The sequence below is a fragment of the Carettochelys insculpta genome, chromosome 3 (assembly GCF_033958435.1).
Source record: "Carettochelys insculpta isolate YL-2023 chromosome 3, ASM3395843v1, whole genome shotgun sequence".
NCBI lineage: Eukaryota > Metazoa > Chordata > Testudines > Carettochelyidae > Carettochelys > Carettochelys insculpta.
In genome coordinates, this window is record NC_134139.1 from 155,184,090 (window position 1) to 155,203,347 (window position 19,258).

At 42.5% G+C, this 19,258-nt stretch overlaps 1 protein-coding gene across 1 annotated transcript in view; it reads right to left on the reverse strand.

The window, feature by feature from the left end:
- The window catches only part of ADGRB3 (adhesion G protein-coupled receptor B3), a 704,839-nt gene extending 685,837 nt beyond the window's left edge, over window positions 1-19,002 (reverse strand). The window contains exon 1 of the mRNA XM_074988878.1: window positions 18,901-19,002. The gene's annotated coding sequence lies outside the window, so the exon portion shown is untranslated. The remainder of the gene's footprint in view (window positions 1-18,900) is intronic.
- Between the last annotated feature and the right edge of the window lie 256 nt (window positions 19,003-19,258).

Below are 19,258 nucleotides of genomic sequence, written 5' to 3' on the forward strand. Positions count from 1 at the left end.
AACTTGTACTATTGTCATCATGACTAATTTATTTTTTCTTCTTTATATTTCTTTATCTATTTTGAAAAATCAAACACCAAGTCCAGGTGCTTGCAAAAATATTGTTGCAGTATAGCAATTTAATTTCCTTTAAAGTTGAACATTATGGATCTGATCCTCCAGCTGGTGCTCTGTGCAAAGTTTCAAACTCTCTGAGCTCTCATAGACTAAGATGAATTTAGGATATTTTGCACCTTACAGCATGAAGCCCTATATCCTACAATGATACATCTTTGTATGTTGCAATAAAATATGTCTTGTGTCTGTCCTTTAAAGGACCTAATTTAGCAGAATACATTAATGCCTTTCTGTGACATGGAAGCTGACTCCGTGATCAGACAAACTATCCAGAAGACAGCCTAGATTGCTACTTCAGCTAAAAATAACTAAATAATTCTCCAGTTCACCGCAAAAAGTAGAGTAAACAAATTAGGGAGAACAGAAGGGAGAACAGAGCTCACAGCACAGTAAAGAATGTATGTCCATCATGATTCACATACATCTATATCCTGTTCTAATTTAAAACCCAGTTGAAGGTGCTATGAAAACCTTGCAGTGGTTTTCAAAATACTCTTTTATGCTTTCTATGTATCTGTTTAACTGGATAACCACGGAGTGGGCAGGCAAAGACCAGCTACATATGAGCCACACAGGCCATTAATAACAATGGGAAAGTAGCCACGGAGACCTTGGCTACACCAGTTCATGGACCATAAACCCAAAGATAGGAGATAGGAGATGCAGTGAAGTCAAAAAGAATGTTCCAGATCACTGGCTATATCAAGGGTTACATAGGGATTTGTGGAATTTCTAATGCTTTTCCTCCCTTCTAAATGGGAATTGTGTACCCCACCCCAATATGATACATGGCACAAAGCCCAGAATTTATGTGGGGCAGCAGTGGTGGCAGGGAGTTACATTTTGTGTTCAGTGAGTAAAAAGCAAATGTTTTAAAAATATTTTTCCCTTAAATCATTAGGTCTCTCTGACAGTGGACTGGCCTGGCTCCATGCCCTGGAAGGGGCAGGGCCAAGGGCGGAAGGAGCGGGACCAAGGGCATTCAGCCCTTGGCGCTGCCCAGACCATGGTGCTGGGCCCTGCCCTACAGCCATGTGCAGGAGTGCTGCTGCAGCAATTAAAAAGGCACAGCAGCAGCTGCCAGAACTCCCAGGCCCTTTTGAAATACCTCCTTTGCCTGCCTGTCTGCCATTGGTAGGCCTGATGCCAGGAGCCTGAGACATACAATATTTCTACTCTACAGCAGCACAATCTGGTAGTAAGAAACTGAGAAACCAATCCCTATAAGCTTGGAAAAAGTGAATCAATACACAGCACAAACAGTCAAAAAAGCTGAGTTGGGTCTTAAGAGGTTTCTGATGCACAGAGGAGCAAGGGAGTATATACAGCTCCCACTTCCAAGCCACAGAGAGCCTTATATGCATGATGGTCAAGGAGCACAGCCTTAGTACACCTTACTGAGTGCTATGATATACAGCCTGCAAATTCATTGTTGTGCACTCCAAAGCATGAGGGGGGCAGCCTTGTGGATGGCAAAGTCCATTGCTATCCCCCAAGCTACTATGCATATGTAGCATTCTGCCATAATAATGGGATGTCTGCTCCAGCATTATTACCATGAATAAGGCATGCTGTATTTTTGCCAGTATGCCTGGATAAATCCTGTCCTGTGATGGCAGGCTTCCTGATGAACTGGATGTGCCAGACAGCATTCTTCATCTCACTACATAGGGTTCTGGAAAGCAGAATAAGCTTTGTGCATGTGACACTGGCAATAAATTATTCATTGTCTCAGAGAAGTTTCACTACATTCATTTGTAGAAACTCCTGAATGTTTTTCCCCATGCTTCCCTAACACAAAAATCCACTCTCCTACTATTTTTCTATGGATCTCAGATTGAGTCCTCTCTCCTTCAAATAAATGAGATTCAAATGGAATACCATAGCAATCTTCCTTTATTCACTTAGGCTATGTTCACATTGCATTTTAAAAAAGTAATTTATGCAAAATTATTTCCAAATATCTTCCTGTGAACTTCGGTGCCGAAGATCAGAATAAGGGTCTATTTCATATGTTCCATTACCCTTCATATGAAGAGAGGTAGCGGAACTGGAATAGCACACCCAAATGGCCACTGTGAAAATCCACAGCATTGCTATTTCGGGATACCTTTCATCCTGAAATAGCACCCACAGTGTAAACATAACCATAAAGAATCATTGATGTTTAAAAAAAAACAACTGCCCAGATCCTATATGGCATTGAACTGAGCGACCAAGACTTGAAATAATACCTTCTACATATGGCTTTGTGAAAATGCTGACTGTAAGGATGTTTATACACTGGCTGTTGATATTGTCTTATACTAACATGTAAGTCTAACTTCTATTTTCTACCCACAGCACATACACTTTAGATCTTTAAATTTCTGCTAAATCTTACTTTTTTGTTTAAGAATCCCTCTTAGCCAGATGATAAAAATGAGTAAACCACCAAAATGAACTGTCCCTGCTTTTAATAAATTTGTAACAATTTTAATTAAATTTCATGCAAAATACTGTTCTAGGCTGAGATCTTCTAAATCAAGTTTTGGTTTGGAGTAAAATTTTATAGCCCAATTGCAAACCCAATGGAGAATGGAGCTGATAATGGGCAATAATTGTTAATCACTAGTTGTTAACACTGCATTACAGAATATTTTAGTATGTTTACATAAGGTAAGAAACAAATGCTTAATTAACTTCCACATCTAATTAAATAGATGACTGCAGAAAATTCAATCCCTGGTTGTGTTCCCTGTCATGCCTAGGCCAGGAACAGCAGCCCCCCATCTCTTTGTTGCCTACAGATGGAAGTAGCTCAGGCCACCAAGCTGTCAGTCTCTCCTTCAGACTCAGCCCTCCAGCTGAGTCATGCAGCCTCACCATGCTTAAGCTCAGCCTATCTGGGGTAAAACACAGCCCAAATAAAACCTAAACTCCAATAACCTTATACCAGATCTTCAGCTCCAATCTGCACTCAGCAGTCCCTAGGCCCTTTATAGGCCAGGCTTATACTTCCTCACCTGAATTTATATTGTAGTGCAGATGTAGCCTGAGAGAGGTGGCAGCTGGTAGCAGACCCCATGTCTACTGTTTCCTTTTGTTCCAATGCAGGGACCTAGCCAGACAAGGTCTACTTCTTAAGATCATTTCTGGTGCCCTGGGCTGTTCCTATGTTTAAACACATCTTTCCCAAAACTGCACACTGTATTATTTTCTCCCTGGAGCTCTGTCTGCTCATGTCACTTACTCCCATGATGTAGAGGTGCTTCTGCAGGTAGCTCTCAGCCTCTGCAGGCCAGCTTCCCCTTCCTCCAACCTTTTCATCCCAGCTGTTGCTAATTATCCACTTAGTTGCAACTAGAGAAATAACTGATACATCTATTCATCACTTCTTGGCAGCTACAGTGTGGGGTCTATTTACCTTATAACAGCCTTATTTTTGAACAATTATTTGATAATCATATTTTTTGCATTACATGAACTAGCTTTTCTGATGCCATCTCTTTCTGTTCAAATTTATGCTGCTGCTGTCACATTACAGCTCAGTGGTTAAAGCACTGGCCATGGAAACCCAAGGTTTTGAGCCCAATCTTTGGGAACACCTTTCAAGGGTCTCGGGCAAATTAGATTTAAAAAAAAAAAAAGAAAATCCATCAGGGAGGGAAATAGGTCCTGTTGGGGGTGCAGGGGATTGGACTCAACGATGCTGTGAGGTCCATTCTAGTTCTATGAGATATGTATATTTTTCATGATTCATTGTTTTGATTATTCTCTCTCTCATCTCTTACACACACACACACACACACACACACACACACACATTCTGCACAGGAAAATTCTCTACTGAGAGGCAGTGATCTTGGGTGGGTTTTGTCTAACTCTGCAGAGTGTGGGCATGGGTCACTTGCCAGGACCTCACTTAATCACTTCCCTGTTGCTGCAATGGCACTAAGTATTGATGTACCACAGTCCCCTGCTTGTGGCACATAATCGTCCAGTCTCCAGCGAGCTGTAATATTTTGGTCTCATTGTGGTTGTTGGGTCTAGCATGCAGATGTTAGTCATTTGTGATATACAGGAGGTCAGACTAGATCAATGGTTCTTAATCTTTTTGAAACCATGGAACAGCAAACAATAATATTATTTATGCTGAACACCTATGAAAATTTTCAGAAAAGTTGTTGTCAGACAAAAAAAAACCCACAAGAAACAAAAACAAAAAACAAACAGTAACATATCCAGCAAAAACAAAGTTAAGTAGGTTAATCATGTATCGTAGTAATGAAGAAGTAACATTGCATCTGGTTTTAATAACAGAAAACATATATCGTAAGTGTACAATATCAAGAAAGTGTCAGATGCTTGAGGCACACCTGTGAGTTGTTCACAGAACACCAATGTTCCACAAAACAGTTTAAGAAACACTGGACTAGATTATCTGGTGGTCCCTTCTGGACTTAATCTCTATGATTCCATTACATTAAATAAAAGTTTCCAGTCCTCATTTTAAATACTTTCACGATTGGACACCTCTTTATTTTTTTTGGTAAGAATCACTCACATTGCTCTGCAAGTCATGGCAACCTCCAATGCTCATCTGTCCACTTCTCACACAAGTATATTTGCAGAGTAATTCCATATACTCAAAATATAGGGGATAAAGAAATGTCATTGTAACAAGCAATCAAGTTAAAAAAAAAAGACTGAAATATGTTAAACACTCATCCAGTCATACCTAGAAAGCCGACAATCACTACTACAATGGCACTATTTTTATCCAAATATTTATTTATACCCAAATGGATATATTATGATGCATTGGTCATTTGTAAATCAATAAATTCATCTGAGGTGTTACCTTTTCTTTACCAGGCTTTTGTTGAAAAAAAAACCCATGGAGCGTCTACATACAAAATGTGCTTTATTGACTGACTGTCAACAAATCCTAGCACATCCACTGTCAGCATTGTGCCTCTCCACATTTCCTGTCAACAAAAAAAGCCATGGACACTGCAGGGAGGCCCTCTGTCAACAGACAGGGCTTCCAGTTCACCAGGCAGCCCTGTTTGCTGAGCCTCTGGTTGGCTGTTCTGTTGAGACAGTGGTCAGGCACTTTGGCTGTTCTCTGTTGACATAGTGGATTGTGCTTTCGATCAGGTTCTGTGTGGATGTGATCTGTCAACAGAAAGTTTGCTGGAAGATCTCTTCCAACAGTAACTTCTGTCAACAGATTGGTGTAGTATAGATGTAGCCCAGGAGATAACCAAAAGCAATACATACTCCAGCTTCATCAAATTTTCACACTATCACAAAATCTTAACAGTGACCTCATATGTTTTCATATCAATGATATTAATAGACCAGAATATTTGACTGTCACACATACTTAATATGTTACTCTGCCCTAAAATTGCTGAGTTCACTGTGAAAATTCCACATCACAGAAACCCTCCAGCTTCAGCAGTGTTGACATAATCTGTTAATTTATGGCACCTTCCATGCTGGCCACAACTATATTATCTGCACACCTCACAATCCTTAAAGTATTTCTCTTCATATTACCCCTGAGACAAGGAAATGCTCTTTTCTTGATTTCATAGATGGGAAAATGAGGCGCAGAGAGACTTAGGACTAGATTCACAACGGGGACTTAGGGTCAGTATTGCAACACTTAACTTCAGGTACCTCCTGCCACTTGGAGTTCAGACCCCAGAATTAGGTGCTCTGGTGGCATATCACTGCATTGGCACAGTTAGGTGACTAAGAATGTAAGCCATTAAAACAACTTACTGAGTGGGGAGCTGCTGACCAGTAGAAAAAGACATGGGGAGGGATATGGCCTTAAGGCCTGCAACTCAAAAGGATTTACCTGCCTAACTCTGGACCAGAGGGAGGCATACATATCCCCTCAGGATACACAAATGTGCTCTCTCTTGAAGTTGAGTGCCTAAGCCCTTTCTTTCAAAAAATATTAGCAGTGGTGGTGTTCTTCCCCTTGTAACTTTGAGCCCAGGGGTCACATCAAAGCACTCTCAGAATTCAGAAGAAACAGTTTCTAATCCTGCTGTTGGACTGGGAATAGGAATTTTTGCCCACTTCTCACAAGTGGCAGACTCAAACTATTGGGCTATAGGACATTCTAGGATGGGGCTCTCTCAGTCTTTAGCGCTGAAGCTCTTCTGCAAGGTATAAATACTTAAATAGCCATTGGGTCAGATGACTCGCTAACCTCAGGGTATTCTCTTGGGGTATGGTGGATCCAAGCTCCTGTTCCCTTTCCAATGACTAACTACATATACAAAGTAGATAATTTCAAATGAGAGAGGCCCATTCAAGAATATCCTATAGCATTGCTCTCAGATGGGAGTTAAATCTCTCCTCCAAGTCAAATAGAGAGATGATTTGAACCTGATTGTCCCACGTCCTGGGCAAGCATGCTAACCATTCTAACACTAGTACCAAAATCTGTTAGACGGGCTCGGAAAATACCCAGGCATGAGCTGTGCATCAGGACTTAGGTGGCCTGTGCACCTGCACACTGTGAGCGGTCGATTTTTAGGCACTCAGGGGATTTTATCAATGGAAACTTAGGCACCTATAGTCCTCTCATGGGTTTCTAAAAATTGGATACAGCTAAGCATGAATAAAGAAATTTATATACCTGAATTACATTACCAGATATTCTTATTACACTCCTTCCTTCCTTTGGATCCTCCTCTCCGTTCAGTATCAATATGAAAAAACTGCAGGAAGGATGGCCACCATCTTAGCCAATGCCTTGCACTGACCCCATAAGCTTCAGAGGTAAAAGCACAAGTCTTTAGTTGTTCTATTGAGCAAAGTTCACATGAAGAGAGTGCCAAAAACTCACATCCCCGGTCAATTGGGCACATAGGAAAATGTATAAAATGCACAGACCAACAAGTTATACAAGTTAAATGCATAAAAATTGACAGAAATACTAGTTTTGATAAGTGACACCCAAACTGACAGATTACCATAGTTTTGAAAAACAACTGTATTAAGAAGGCATCTTCGCATTGTCTGAATCACGCAATCCCCTGCCTAAATCAACATTGGGGTAGGTACCCACATCCTTTACATACTTACTGTTTCATCTAAAGGAGTCCTTGTTAACTGGTTTGTAAACCAGTCACTGGAAGAGGCCTAGCACACGTTCACAGAGGGTTAACATAATTAATTGGTCAGCTGTAGAATAGTGGTGGTCAGAAACCCTGGATTCTATCGCAGACTGTGGAGGAAGAGTGGGGTTTATAATGGTTAAAGAGAGAGTAATCAAAACTGGTTTAGTCACTATGGAAGCCTTGAGTATGACTAATTAATATCAAAAAAAAAAAAAGAAAAAAGGAGTGGAAGAATTTTCAGCCAGCTCTTCCCTAATAGCTTTCTAGAATGGAGCTAATAGCCTCAATTGGTGGTAATTTGTGCCACACTTAGACAACAGGCGATTTGAACTCTTATTCTCACACTTCAAGGAACTTTCTTGGGAGCAACAGACAACCGCTGATGACAGAATTGCTCTCACTTTACTCATCCCACCCTTCTACATACAAGTGAGGCATTCTCACAACAGAAGATTTGTCATCAAATTCATGGGTTTAGTTTATTGCACATTTTTTTTCAGCATTTCAGTTAATAAATACTCTACAGATAATCACTATCCTTGGGTAACTGATAGTTTAGTAATCAGCACATCAAAAACAATAATGTGGCAAAGGATAAACCACAAAGTGGTTTAGATTTCTTGAGGAAAAAACAGTGACACAATCCAGTGAAAAATTACCCAAAGGGGTGTTTTTAAATTCTTATTAGCCTCTCTGTGTGAATTCTTTCTTTTTCATTAAACCACCATGAAAAATTCAAATAGGGCTCACAGTTTATATCCCTTATCAAAGATTTTTAAAATAAGTTTAAAGCTCTCTGATTCAACTTAACTCTCAAGTGCCTTAGTAATTAACTCAAACATGGCCCACTTGTAAGATTCCACTGTACATATTGAGAAGACTGTTAAACGACACCATAGCTATTTCTTTACGCAGTTTGTATTCCAATGTTCTTCATTGTCCATTAATGTAAACATTAAAGAAAGCCCTCTAGCATGAATGGCTGTATTTAAGTTATGTACCACATTCTCAAGGACAAGAAAAGGAATACTGGGGGAAAACATAAAAGGAGTTGAAGAGTACTTATGTACTGCAAGAGAGGAAGATACACCAGGTAGCAATTGATGACAAAATGGCTATTTCAGGGCTGCAGTAGCTTTGTTTTGCCAAATTTATATGGTTAGATCCAAAAGGGAATGTTGGGGTTAAAGGTCTTGTAGGAAAGTAGCACAGACAAGTTTAATAGGAACTATAAAGTCAGGTGGTCCTTGCAGAGGGATGGGGCAGTGTGTATTATGTCTGCCTTGTAAGACTCCAACTAGTAGAGGTAGCAAAAATAGGAATTGCTGCACTGGTGGGCAAAGAGTAAAATGGAATTCAGCAACCCCTAGATCAAATATTGTGAAAGGGAGATTTCCCATTCTCTCTGGAGAACGCAGACCTCAGGTAGTGCCTCTTTGTCATAATGCCTTTGGGAAAATTTATAGAAAGGAACTGGACAGAGCCTCCAAGTGGTAGGAAAAGCTTTAAAGAAGAGGAAATTTAGAGAACTTCCTGCCTTGTGAGTGGACTTTTTCAGCCTGGTACAGATTGACTGTTTACGCAAATGCCCTCTTTCCTTCTCTCTCACAGTTGCTTCATTTCAGCTTCACTTTACAGCTACCTCTCTTCTTTCCTGTCCCATCCGCCTGACTGTCCTCCTCATCCACAAATTCCTTTCAATATCTCCTGGTGACCCAGGAAATTCTTGGTGGCAAAGAACTCAGGGGTTCATGGGAGGAAGGGGGCTACCATGATCCCCACTGGCCTGGTATCTACAAACTTTTTTTTTTTTGAAGAGTGTCAGGCGAGGTATCGACTGACAAATGCCAGCCCTCATGGTGACAGCTGTGTACTGAAAACAGCATTCGTAAGGTCTGTGAGTTGGGACTGATCATCAAAAATGTGGGAAAGTATGCTTTTTTCAAGCAAGCTGTATTTATCTGTACGTCAGTCTACTGTAAATTGAGTACTTGTTACCCATTTATAATCTGAGCAAAATCCTGTGCACGTGATTGCAAAGTCTCTAGAGGTTCTAGACTGGCAAACAGAAGCAGTGGGGCTTATCCTGTTTTCAAGGGCAGACAGTGGATTTTTGGGACTATAACTATGAAAAGGACTCCCCTGACAAGACCAGAAGACAGTGTGGGTTGACTCATTAACAGAAGATCACAGCCCACCTAGAAGGATTTGGGGTGAGTGTTTTTTTTTTTTTTTATGTGGCATAACAATACAGTATCATGTTAATTTTGTTTTGGTTCTAGAAAGTGTGTTATGATTTCATTTGCTATGTAACTATTTGTATCCATTTATTCTACTTGCTTCTTCTCAAACCTCTGTTCTTTGTTAAATAAATTTTCTCTTGCTCCTATGATACACAAATCTATGTGTTGACCATTAAACAGAGCTGTGTTTCAAGGTGTAACTGGTAAACTGTGGTGTGCTGCTTAGAGGATCAGAGAATACATTGACTGCCCAGGGCAACAGAGGCCAGACTAGGGTTGGTAATAAGCAGCCCAAGGGCTAGACACGGGTCACCAGGGTTAGCTTATTGCCCACTCTGGCACTACACACACCAGGTAGACACTTGGGGGCTGGAGTCTGCCTATCACTAACCTACAGGGGAAAAGTGAAGCCTGAGTGGGCTGAGGCAGGAATGGTTGTGCCTGTGGCTAGTGCTGTTAGAGAGGGAAGTCTGGCAGACTGAGAAGCATCCTTGAGTATCCCCAAGAAGCATCACACTCCTCTCCCCCTGCTCTTCTGTTATTTATCTTGTCCTAGACCAGCCCTTTGAAAGATTGTGCTAATGTGTTATTTGCTGCCATTGGGTTGTTCATGCTGCTTGTGCATTATGCTCTTTCTCCCACCCTCTGTCTGCCTGGTCTGTTCCAACTGTAAACGCTCTGGGACTTGAACCATCTAGTACCCTCTGCCTGAGCAGTGTCTAGCAAAATGGGACTCCATTCCTGGCTGCTCCACAGGCACTATGGCAATAAATGTTATAAATAATAATGATTATGTCCTTATTCAGGCAAAATTCCTGCTGACAGTAGTGGGAATTTGGATTGAGTAAGAACTGTAATATTGACCTCAAAATAAAGTACCAACACCAATGTTACATAATGTGTATTGTAAGCTGGTTTCATTAATTCTAATGAAGTTTACCCCATCAGAAAATTGCATTATTAATTTCTCATTAAGTTTATTTATATCTCTTCTAGTAGATTAACAAAACTGAACACAAGGCTGGAAAAAATCCTATTCTCTTCCCTCATGGGAACTAACTAAAACCAAAAAAGGGTTCATACACTGAAATATTCATCACTCAATTATGAATAATTTGTAAACTTGTACTATATCTCATATACAACTTTGTATGTCTTAAACAGTGTTTTATATTTCTTGTTAACAGAGAATGCAAATGAAGCTCAGAGGAATTCTACGGTGACCTTTGTTTTCTTACAATTACTGCATATTTATAGAGGAACAGCTAAACTTCAGTTTTAAATTTCACAGCCATGACAACTTTGAGTTTGAATCCTTTGATAAAGCCCATTACAGGATTGAATAAACTTCACAAAATTAATTCCTGAAGAAAAAAAGAACTTCTGAGAATGACTAGCTTTGTATATATTGAAATGTTAAATATATATGCCTATATATTTTTAAAACTTACAAACTAAACAAAACTGCAATAGATTTCAAGATGGAATAATAAACTATTTTAAAATAACTAGTGTGAGAATTAAGATAGACACCGTCAGCGGTCTAGGATATATGAATGTACTTTAGGAGAGGTAGTGGAGGTAGTGAGTAGGAGCTAGAAGACCTGAGTTCTTTTCCTGCCTCTACCACAGACTCACTGTGTAACTTGGTCAAGACACCTGACCTCTGCACAGTTGTTTCCCTTTCCACCATTGGCTATGTCTACACTAGAGGGTTTTCTTGACAAATCCCATGGAGCATCCAGATTCCCAAGGCATTCTGTCAGGAGTAAATCAACGGAAAGCAGCACTTTTGTCAACTGTCTTATCCTGCTCCCTGTCAGGCATAATGACTCTGTTGACAGAGATCTATTAACAGAAGGTCGGTTTGGACATTCTGGGGGGGGACTTCTGTCGACAGACAGGTCTTCTGGGACACCAGGCAGCCATGTCTGCTGTGCTTCCAGTTGGCCTCTTTGTCAAGAGAGCAGCCGGGCAGTCCAGCTGCTCTGTCACCAGAGTGGATCACTCTGGTGATCTGCTTGGCAGCGAGGCCACAATCTGTTGACAGAAATTTTGTCAGAAGATATCTTCCAACATAACGTTCTGTCAACAAATCACTGTAATCTAGACATAGACAAAATGACTATCTTTACTATTGAGACTCCTAATTCTTTGAGGTAGGGAATGTTTCTTGTAGGCTGTATCTACACTAGCCCAAAACTTCGAAATGGCCATACATATTCAGCACCTCATTAGCATGCCGGCAGCTACAGCACTTCAAAATTGCCGCGGCTCACCACCGCATGGCTTGTCCAGACGGGGCTCCTTTTCGAAAGGACCCCGGCAACTTCAAAATCCCCTTATTCCACGGCAATTTCAAAGTGCTGCAGCTGCCAACGTACTAATGATGCACTGAATGTGTATTTCAGCACTTCGTTAATAAACTTGCATGGCTATTTTGAAGATTTGGGCTAGCGTAGACATAGCCATAAGGTGTCCCAGTCAGAGTTGCAGTGCTAAAATATAAATAAATACATAAATTTTCTAAAGAGTTGTCTCAAGCAAAAAACTGAAATGTCTAGATTCTGAGACAAATCCCAGCAGCCAATTTTTGTAAGGCTCAGGTGGTGTGGTAACCAGAATTATCTTGCAATTTTTTAAACCAGGCCCACTAGATCCACTTTAATTAACTTACTGGAAGACTAAAGCATTCAGATATTGTACAATTAATATAGACTTGACTCTGCTCCCACTGAAATTCCATTGACTCCAACAGGAGGACTAAACCTAAAGAAGGTACATGCTTCCCGTAAGCACTGCCAAACAAGACAATATTGAATCTCTGCCATCACTTTTTTTGTCTGGCATGGACATATTTTGCCTCATCTTCCTCTTCTGTATACAAATCTTTACATTTCAGTGCTTTGATAAAGCCATATTATGATGTAATACAACAGAACTGCTACATGGTAGCAGTCTTATGTTGGCCTTGACAGGTCTGGCCATACTATGTATAATTTATTTCTCAAATATGAGCACAAAAATGTTGTTGATGGAAGAGTATATACATGTATAAACTTTACAAGTAATTTGCACACTTACTTTCTACCACTGCATCACGTGAAATAAATGTGTGCATTTAAGGTAAAGTGTGTTACATTCAGCCTTCCCTTTTTGATGCTGTTGACATCTTCATGTCTGAAATCAGAAAAAAGCCTCTCCCTGACATATTCAAATGCCAGTGCATACACCATTGGAATTTCTGACAAAGAGACCAACACTGCATTTCCTGTGTACTCAGAAATCCCATTGAAATCCGTTCACACTGGGTGAGCAAGTAATGCAAAAGTGGGCCAAAGGGCAGCCCTGGATTGCCAACTGCCAAGACTCAATTAACCTGAATTTCTCAGCCCCTGTTAACTAGAATTACTTTGGAGAAAAGCAATAAATGCCTATAGTGGCTCTATGGCACTGAGGTACTGAAGAGAATTATATGTAATGAAACAAGAATATGGAATAGGATTGTAAACTGTAGTCACTGTCTTATATCTTTGTGTTTTATAAAACTTGTAAGTCTTTCTGTATTAACCATAATTAGTATAGTCCTGAGCTTGTCATCTTCATTCAAGCAATTTATTCCTGCTGCATTTACAGGGCTGCTTATTCATGTATGAAATAATTGTAGAATAGGGCCCTATGTTTGTTGACTAAAAACTGAATGAGAAAACTTGCCTGTGTAGCATATGAGATCAAGAGATGAAACCCTATTGGGTCATTTAGTTCAGTCTCCCTCCAGTACAGAATTGTTTCATACAGTACATTTGCTAGTTCTTTTTCTAGTATAAACTGTAGAAGTGCTGCTCCTCAAAAGTGGTGCAGAAGAAAAGTCAGTTTGAACATTATATATCTTCAGATACAGTACATTTGCATCTTAATAAAACAATGACCCATTTTCATGTGGCTACCATTGGTGACACCAGCAATGATCTATATATTGTAGAAGTATTGGTTACATTACGGATTCACAGAAGCATATTGTCTGGAAGATAATAGGTACAGCTTTCTTGTTTAAACTATTGTTGAACATTCCCCATCTCCCACCTGCCATTCCCCCATGCACTCTTGGAAACACAACTATCCAATTTGTGGTTGTCTGTTGAAATATATCAAGCTGTACCACTTTCAACACAGTGAAAAACTTCAGGGGTGAAAAAGAAAAACACTGTAAGTGAAGAAAAATTACATTCATTTCTATGTTCTTCTAACTGGAGAATACAATGTGCTTTTAGAATGATGATAGATCCATCAATGGTGATTACCTAGCATGAGCAGGGATGCAAAATCATGCTCCGAGCATCCCTAGCTCTGTGTGCCAGAAGCTGGGGGTGCATGCCAGGGGATGGAGCACTCAGGAATTCAGGGCTGAAGGTAACTAAAGTTTGTTACAGATTTTTTCATATCTCACCCCATTGGGGACGGGGCTCAGGAAAAGGGCTGGGGTGTGTGATTTGATGGTACCTGTAAGAAATTTAAGTGTGAGGTGGAGTGAGGGGGGTCAGGCAGGTGATTAGTGTGTGTGGCGGGGGGTGGTAAGGCCAGTGTTGGGATGTATCAAGGCAAGAGCTTGGCAGTGAGGAGGGGCTGAGGGCAGGGGATTGTTGTGAAGGGTGGTACAGAAATTGGCTGGGGGTGCAAGGAAGGGCTCTGGGCAGGGCACAGACATCAGTGTGGGGTGCAGGATTCAGTTTGTGGGGAGAAGAGGTTCAATTCAGGGGTTGTGGGGGTGTAAGAGTCAGGGCATGGGGGCACAGGAAAGAAGGCTGAGAGATGTAAGGGTAAATGCAGGAAGGCAAGGGCATCATTTTGGGAGGCCAGAGATTGCAGACAGGCCCACCAACAGGGGGGTGGGGTTTGGCAATTGCCCCCAGGCCTGGTGTTTCTAAGGGGTCAGGAGATTTGATTGCTGCTGCTGCTTTGCACACCACCACTGCTACTTTGGGAGCTCTAGGAGCCTCTGAATTGCTGAGGCAGCACTGCTACATGTATCTGTGTGTGTGTGGGAGCATGCACACACACAAGTGCATTGGGGGAGGGGGCAGCACAGTAGTCCAGCTGGTGCTGAGGGCAGAATGCCCTTGCCCCCACCCCTTCTGGAGCACAGAGTTCAGCCCCCACTCCCACCTTGCCCCAGAGTCCACAGCAACCATTGGCACTACTGGTTGCAGCTACACATACCAGGTCACTTCTTTCTCTGCTGCTTTCTTCTCACTCCTTGATAGCTAGCATGCAGCTTGCACAAAGTATTGCTCTGCCCTCCCCTCAGCAGTGGGGAGTGAAAGGAGTGCACACAAGCTGTGCACTTCCCCCTCTCTCTCTACCATCAGAGCAAAAAGGAGAGCAGCAGCCACCTGGTAGGCATAGCTGCAGCTCACCCCCTGAAAGGTTACCAAGGAAGTAAGGGCTGGGGAAAGAGACCCAAACAGCTCCGTTCACCTGCTTGGCTGCCTGCTGCTTATCAAAGAAGCCTGTAACAGGGCTCTGGGAGCCTGGCTGGGAGAAGCTGCAGAGGATTACTGCATCCAGACAGCTTCTTCTCACCAGAGTGCTGCACTGATGTGCAGGGGCTTACTTCTACCTCTGGTTCTTCTCATTCCCTCTGGAGTACTTGGCATGGCCTTTGTTGGAAGACAATATGGACTAGATGGTCCAGTGGTCTGAACCAGTATGGTCAGTCTTACATTCTAATTTGTAGTTATAAAGGACTGCTCCAGAAGGAGGTTTATCACCTTGTATGGTCAGGTCCAATTGAGGTGAATATGAGGAACCTGAGAGTACTTTTTACACTGCAGGAGCCCATTAGTCCACTGCAAAAATCTGACCTGGAAAGTCAGCATTGATATATCTTGGCACTATTGCAAACCACTGAATAATGCTATGAAACAAGAGACTCAAAAGGTATTTAGTATCCTTGCTACTACTGAAATTATTCTCATGTAAATGAAAAGCCTAAATAATTTTGAGAATCAAGACCCTGAAGCCCACTTCTGCATGGCCCTGATCTCATTTCAAGAAATGCTGTTAACCCTCAACTCCCACTTAGCTCTCAAGTCACACTCACTAAACTATTATGGGTATGTCTCACTGCCACAGTTGTCAAGAGTTTCCCTTAATCTGCAGTGATGAACATAAATATTTTTAACTGTGCTGATCTAACCTGAATCAGCATACCCATAAAAATATACTTCACATCTTATGTGTAGGTATTTTCAGATATGAGTGACAAAACTCATAAGAGTCAAGCAAAGAATAATTTATATTCTGAACTTCAAATTGTTGTGACACAGAGGGTGTGCCCACACTAGGAACTAACTTCAAAGTTAGGCACCACTTTGAGGTAGACACAAGCGAGTCTACACCCATTTTCCCTTACCTTGAAGTAGGAAGCCCAGCTCTGAAGTCCTTACTTTGAAGTAAGGTATGTGTAGACTCTCAGCTTCGAGGTTGCTTACTTTGAAGTTGTACTTCAAAGTAAGGAACTTCAAAGTTATTTTTGTAGTGTGGACACAGCCAGAGACTTTCAATCACTATTTTACACACAAATATATTTAAAGTGACAGACAATGCAGCAGTAAGTCATTCGTAGAACTTCTATATATGATTTCTATGTGGAAAAGATAAAGCTAAAATGGCTCATGTGTAGATGATTTATCCCTGGGAAAAGCCTGTAAACAAATGCTTAAAACTGAAGGAAAATAGGCACTCTACTTCTGTTAAAAGTTCTCAAGCCTGACTTTTGTAGCTGATAAAATATGAAAACTTTGAGAACAGTGACTCAAATCACTATGTATAAAAGTAATGAAATTATAATTATATTGTTGTCACATTTTCCACCAATATAAAGTCAACAAGCTGCCACAGACTGTGGAAAATAAGTACACTTCTCTTTCTACAAAGAGATTTAGAAATTCTCTCCCTTTAATAAAAAAGTTTATTCTATTAATATGATGCAGACATGATATAAATAGGTAAGAATTAAAACAAAATTGTAGCAAAACTGAAACACATTTTGAGGCATGTTCTAGATACTCATATTCCAAGATGCACAAATAAAACTTGGTTATCCCTAGCCTTCTCTCTTCAGTCCACTAAGTACAGTTTGACAAACATCCTTAGTGAGTACATTACACACCACAAATGTTTCTTTTGTGTTCAGAGTATTTTGAAAAATCTAAGTACATATTTTGCAAACATGATTTTTACAACTCTGTGCTTGAATTTCTCACCCCTTCTATCACATAATAAGCAGCTGATAAAGAATGATAAAATATGGCACAGGAAGTGTCATCTCATTGACAATTAAAATTTAATTATGTGCAAAAATGCAGCAGCTGAGGAATGGCTCTGAAGGAGTCAATAAGAAGAGCATTTTATGGTACCATTCCTCAGCTGCCGCGTTTTGTTCCTGTTTGGAACACCTGCTTTTCACAGGTGGAAAGCCACAGGCTGATGGCCAGGCCTGCAATTTGACTAGCCCAAAATAATCTCTTCCCACTGACATTTAAAGTTGACTTGTTGAGGTCTATTAACATGTGAGCAACCTCTGCTAGTCTCAGACCCTTCTCTTTGGCCAGAAATTTTTATTGCAGTCTCTTTTCCTACACGGGGTGGGGGGAGAGACAGCAAATTTCTTGGCAAGTCGCTAATACAAGTATTATTTGTTCAGAAACTATGCTGGGAGCCCTGTTACAGCTCCTCTAAAACCTAGCTCCAGCGTCATACATCCCTCACCCTCTTCACAGGCAAATCCTCAGGAAATCACTCCCACTGCACAGACGGCAACTTTGTCTTATACCTACTGCCTTTGGAGAAGTTCCGCGGGTAAATGGAACGCCGGGAGGGCTGGTTCAATTGCTGGCAGGAGGAGGTTAAAGGCCGCCAGGCTCTCAACAATTAGCGCCTGGAAACGTTAATAGGTTCCCCAATCTCGGCGCAGAAAGAAACAAGACGCTTTCTGCGTCTTAATTGTCAGCTTCCAACATCAGATTGTTGGGGAAGTTTGAGAGTCCAAGGGACACTAATTGGCTTTAAATGATGCTAAATACCATCCCTACCGTTGCAAGGGCTTCTCTGGGACTTTTACAAGAGACAAGCGTTCCGGTAATTTAAAATCACTTCGTCTTCTTCTCCCAGCTGTTCCCCGCTTGGAGCGAGACTGACCCGCAGGACAACCAGAGCCCCTCACTCCCCTCCCCGCGGCCCAGTGCCGCTGGCAGAGCGCAACGGCAGCAAGTTCAGCTTGTCTTCTCCCACACCGCTCAGGCTTGGCTGCCCTGAAAGCAAATCCTCTCCTCACAACGTGTCAATGTTACATCCCTCTACAAAGGCAACTTCTCTGAGAGGGGCTGGGAGCTCGGCTCCGAGCCAGGGAGCTTTGTGGCCATGAAGAAGCCAGGGAGAGAGGGAACAGTTCCCGCATTAGAATGCAGCCGCCTGGCTCAGTGACTCGCGCTTGTGCGAGGGGGGGGAACCAGGCCCGCCCGCTCTCCACTTCCCAGCCAGGCGGCGGCGTTTCTCCTGCTCTCGGGAGATTTCTCGCGGTTGCGTTTCTCATTTGAGAATTAGCTCGGCCTGGCCTTTGCCTGCCCCCTCGCTGCCAAAGCAGCTTGTCCTTCCCCAGTCCGGCCGGGACCAAACACCAGCCGCCAAGGCAACCGAACCCCACTTCTTATAAGGAACAGGCGGCTGATGGAGGGACCGCACCCACGGCCTCCGGCCCTACCCCACCTCCCCTTCGTCCAACTCAGGGGATTAAGACCTCAGCCCCGGGTTATTAGCGCCTCCTTCGCCACACCTGGCTGCCCACGCGGCTCCCCGCTCAGCAAGCGGGCGGCATTGCAGGGGGCGCGCGGCGTGTTTCCCGGCGCTCCCAGTCGATGGGGGGCTAGGGCAGTCCTGAGGTCAGACCCTTCTAGGCTCTCGGTCCTTTCTAACCCGGAGCGCTTCCCCGTTGCCCGCCCGCCTTTGGAGAGCTCTTCCTTGCAAAGCCAAACGGAGCAAGAGTTTGTCGCCGGGTGCTTGCGATAAGAGAGAGACCTGGCTCCCCAGCATGTCCGCATTATTCCAAGGGGCTGAGAGCAGCGACAGCTCAAGTCCCCGTGGAAGCGCGGAGCAGCTCTTAGTAGAACACAGAACTGTATGTAGGCGGAAGACATGAATTTTACACTGACACCCTCCCCCATTGAAGTGGCTTTGAGGATGTGTTTGCAACTCTGCGTAGCCCTTTCCTGGGGGCTGGAGGTTCGCAGACCCTACTGCTGGCGTGGCCTGCACGTCACATAAGTGAAAATATCAACGGGAAGCGCGAGCAGAACCTGAGACAGTGATCTGAAATGTCAATAGGTCTTTGGGACCCCGTTAGAAACACCTACCTTCTTTCGGCGGCCGTTTAGCTTCTTTGCTAAGGTTGCAGACCTGGGTAGTTTGCAGCTCCTGGGTCAGACACCCCTCCGTGTGCTCATTGAGGGGCAGAACCACATTGCTGAGCAACACCAGGGACTGGTCGTCTATCCCCCATTCTCCCAAATGCTGAGGGCAGGTACATTTTGTATACATGATCCCACAGGACTCGGTTCTCCCGTTCTCGGATTTCAGGCAGTTCTCTAACCAAGTACATAACACATGGCAACCAAATTGGCTCGGGCTCACCTTATTCAACACCAAAAACTCAAAGAAGGATTTTTGGTCTTCTTCCTTTTTGTGTAATCCTGGGAATTCGATGGGATATAC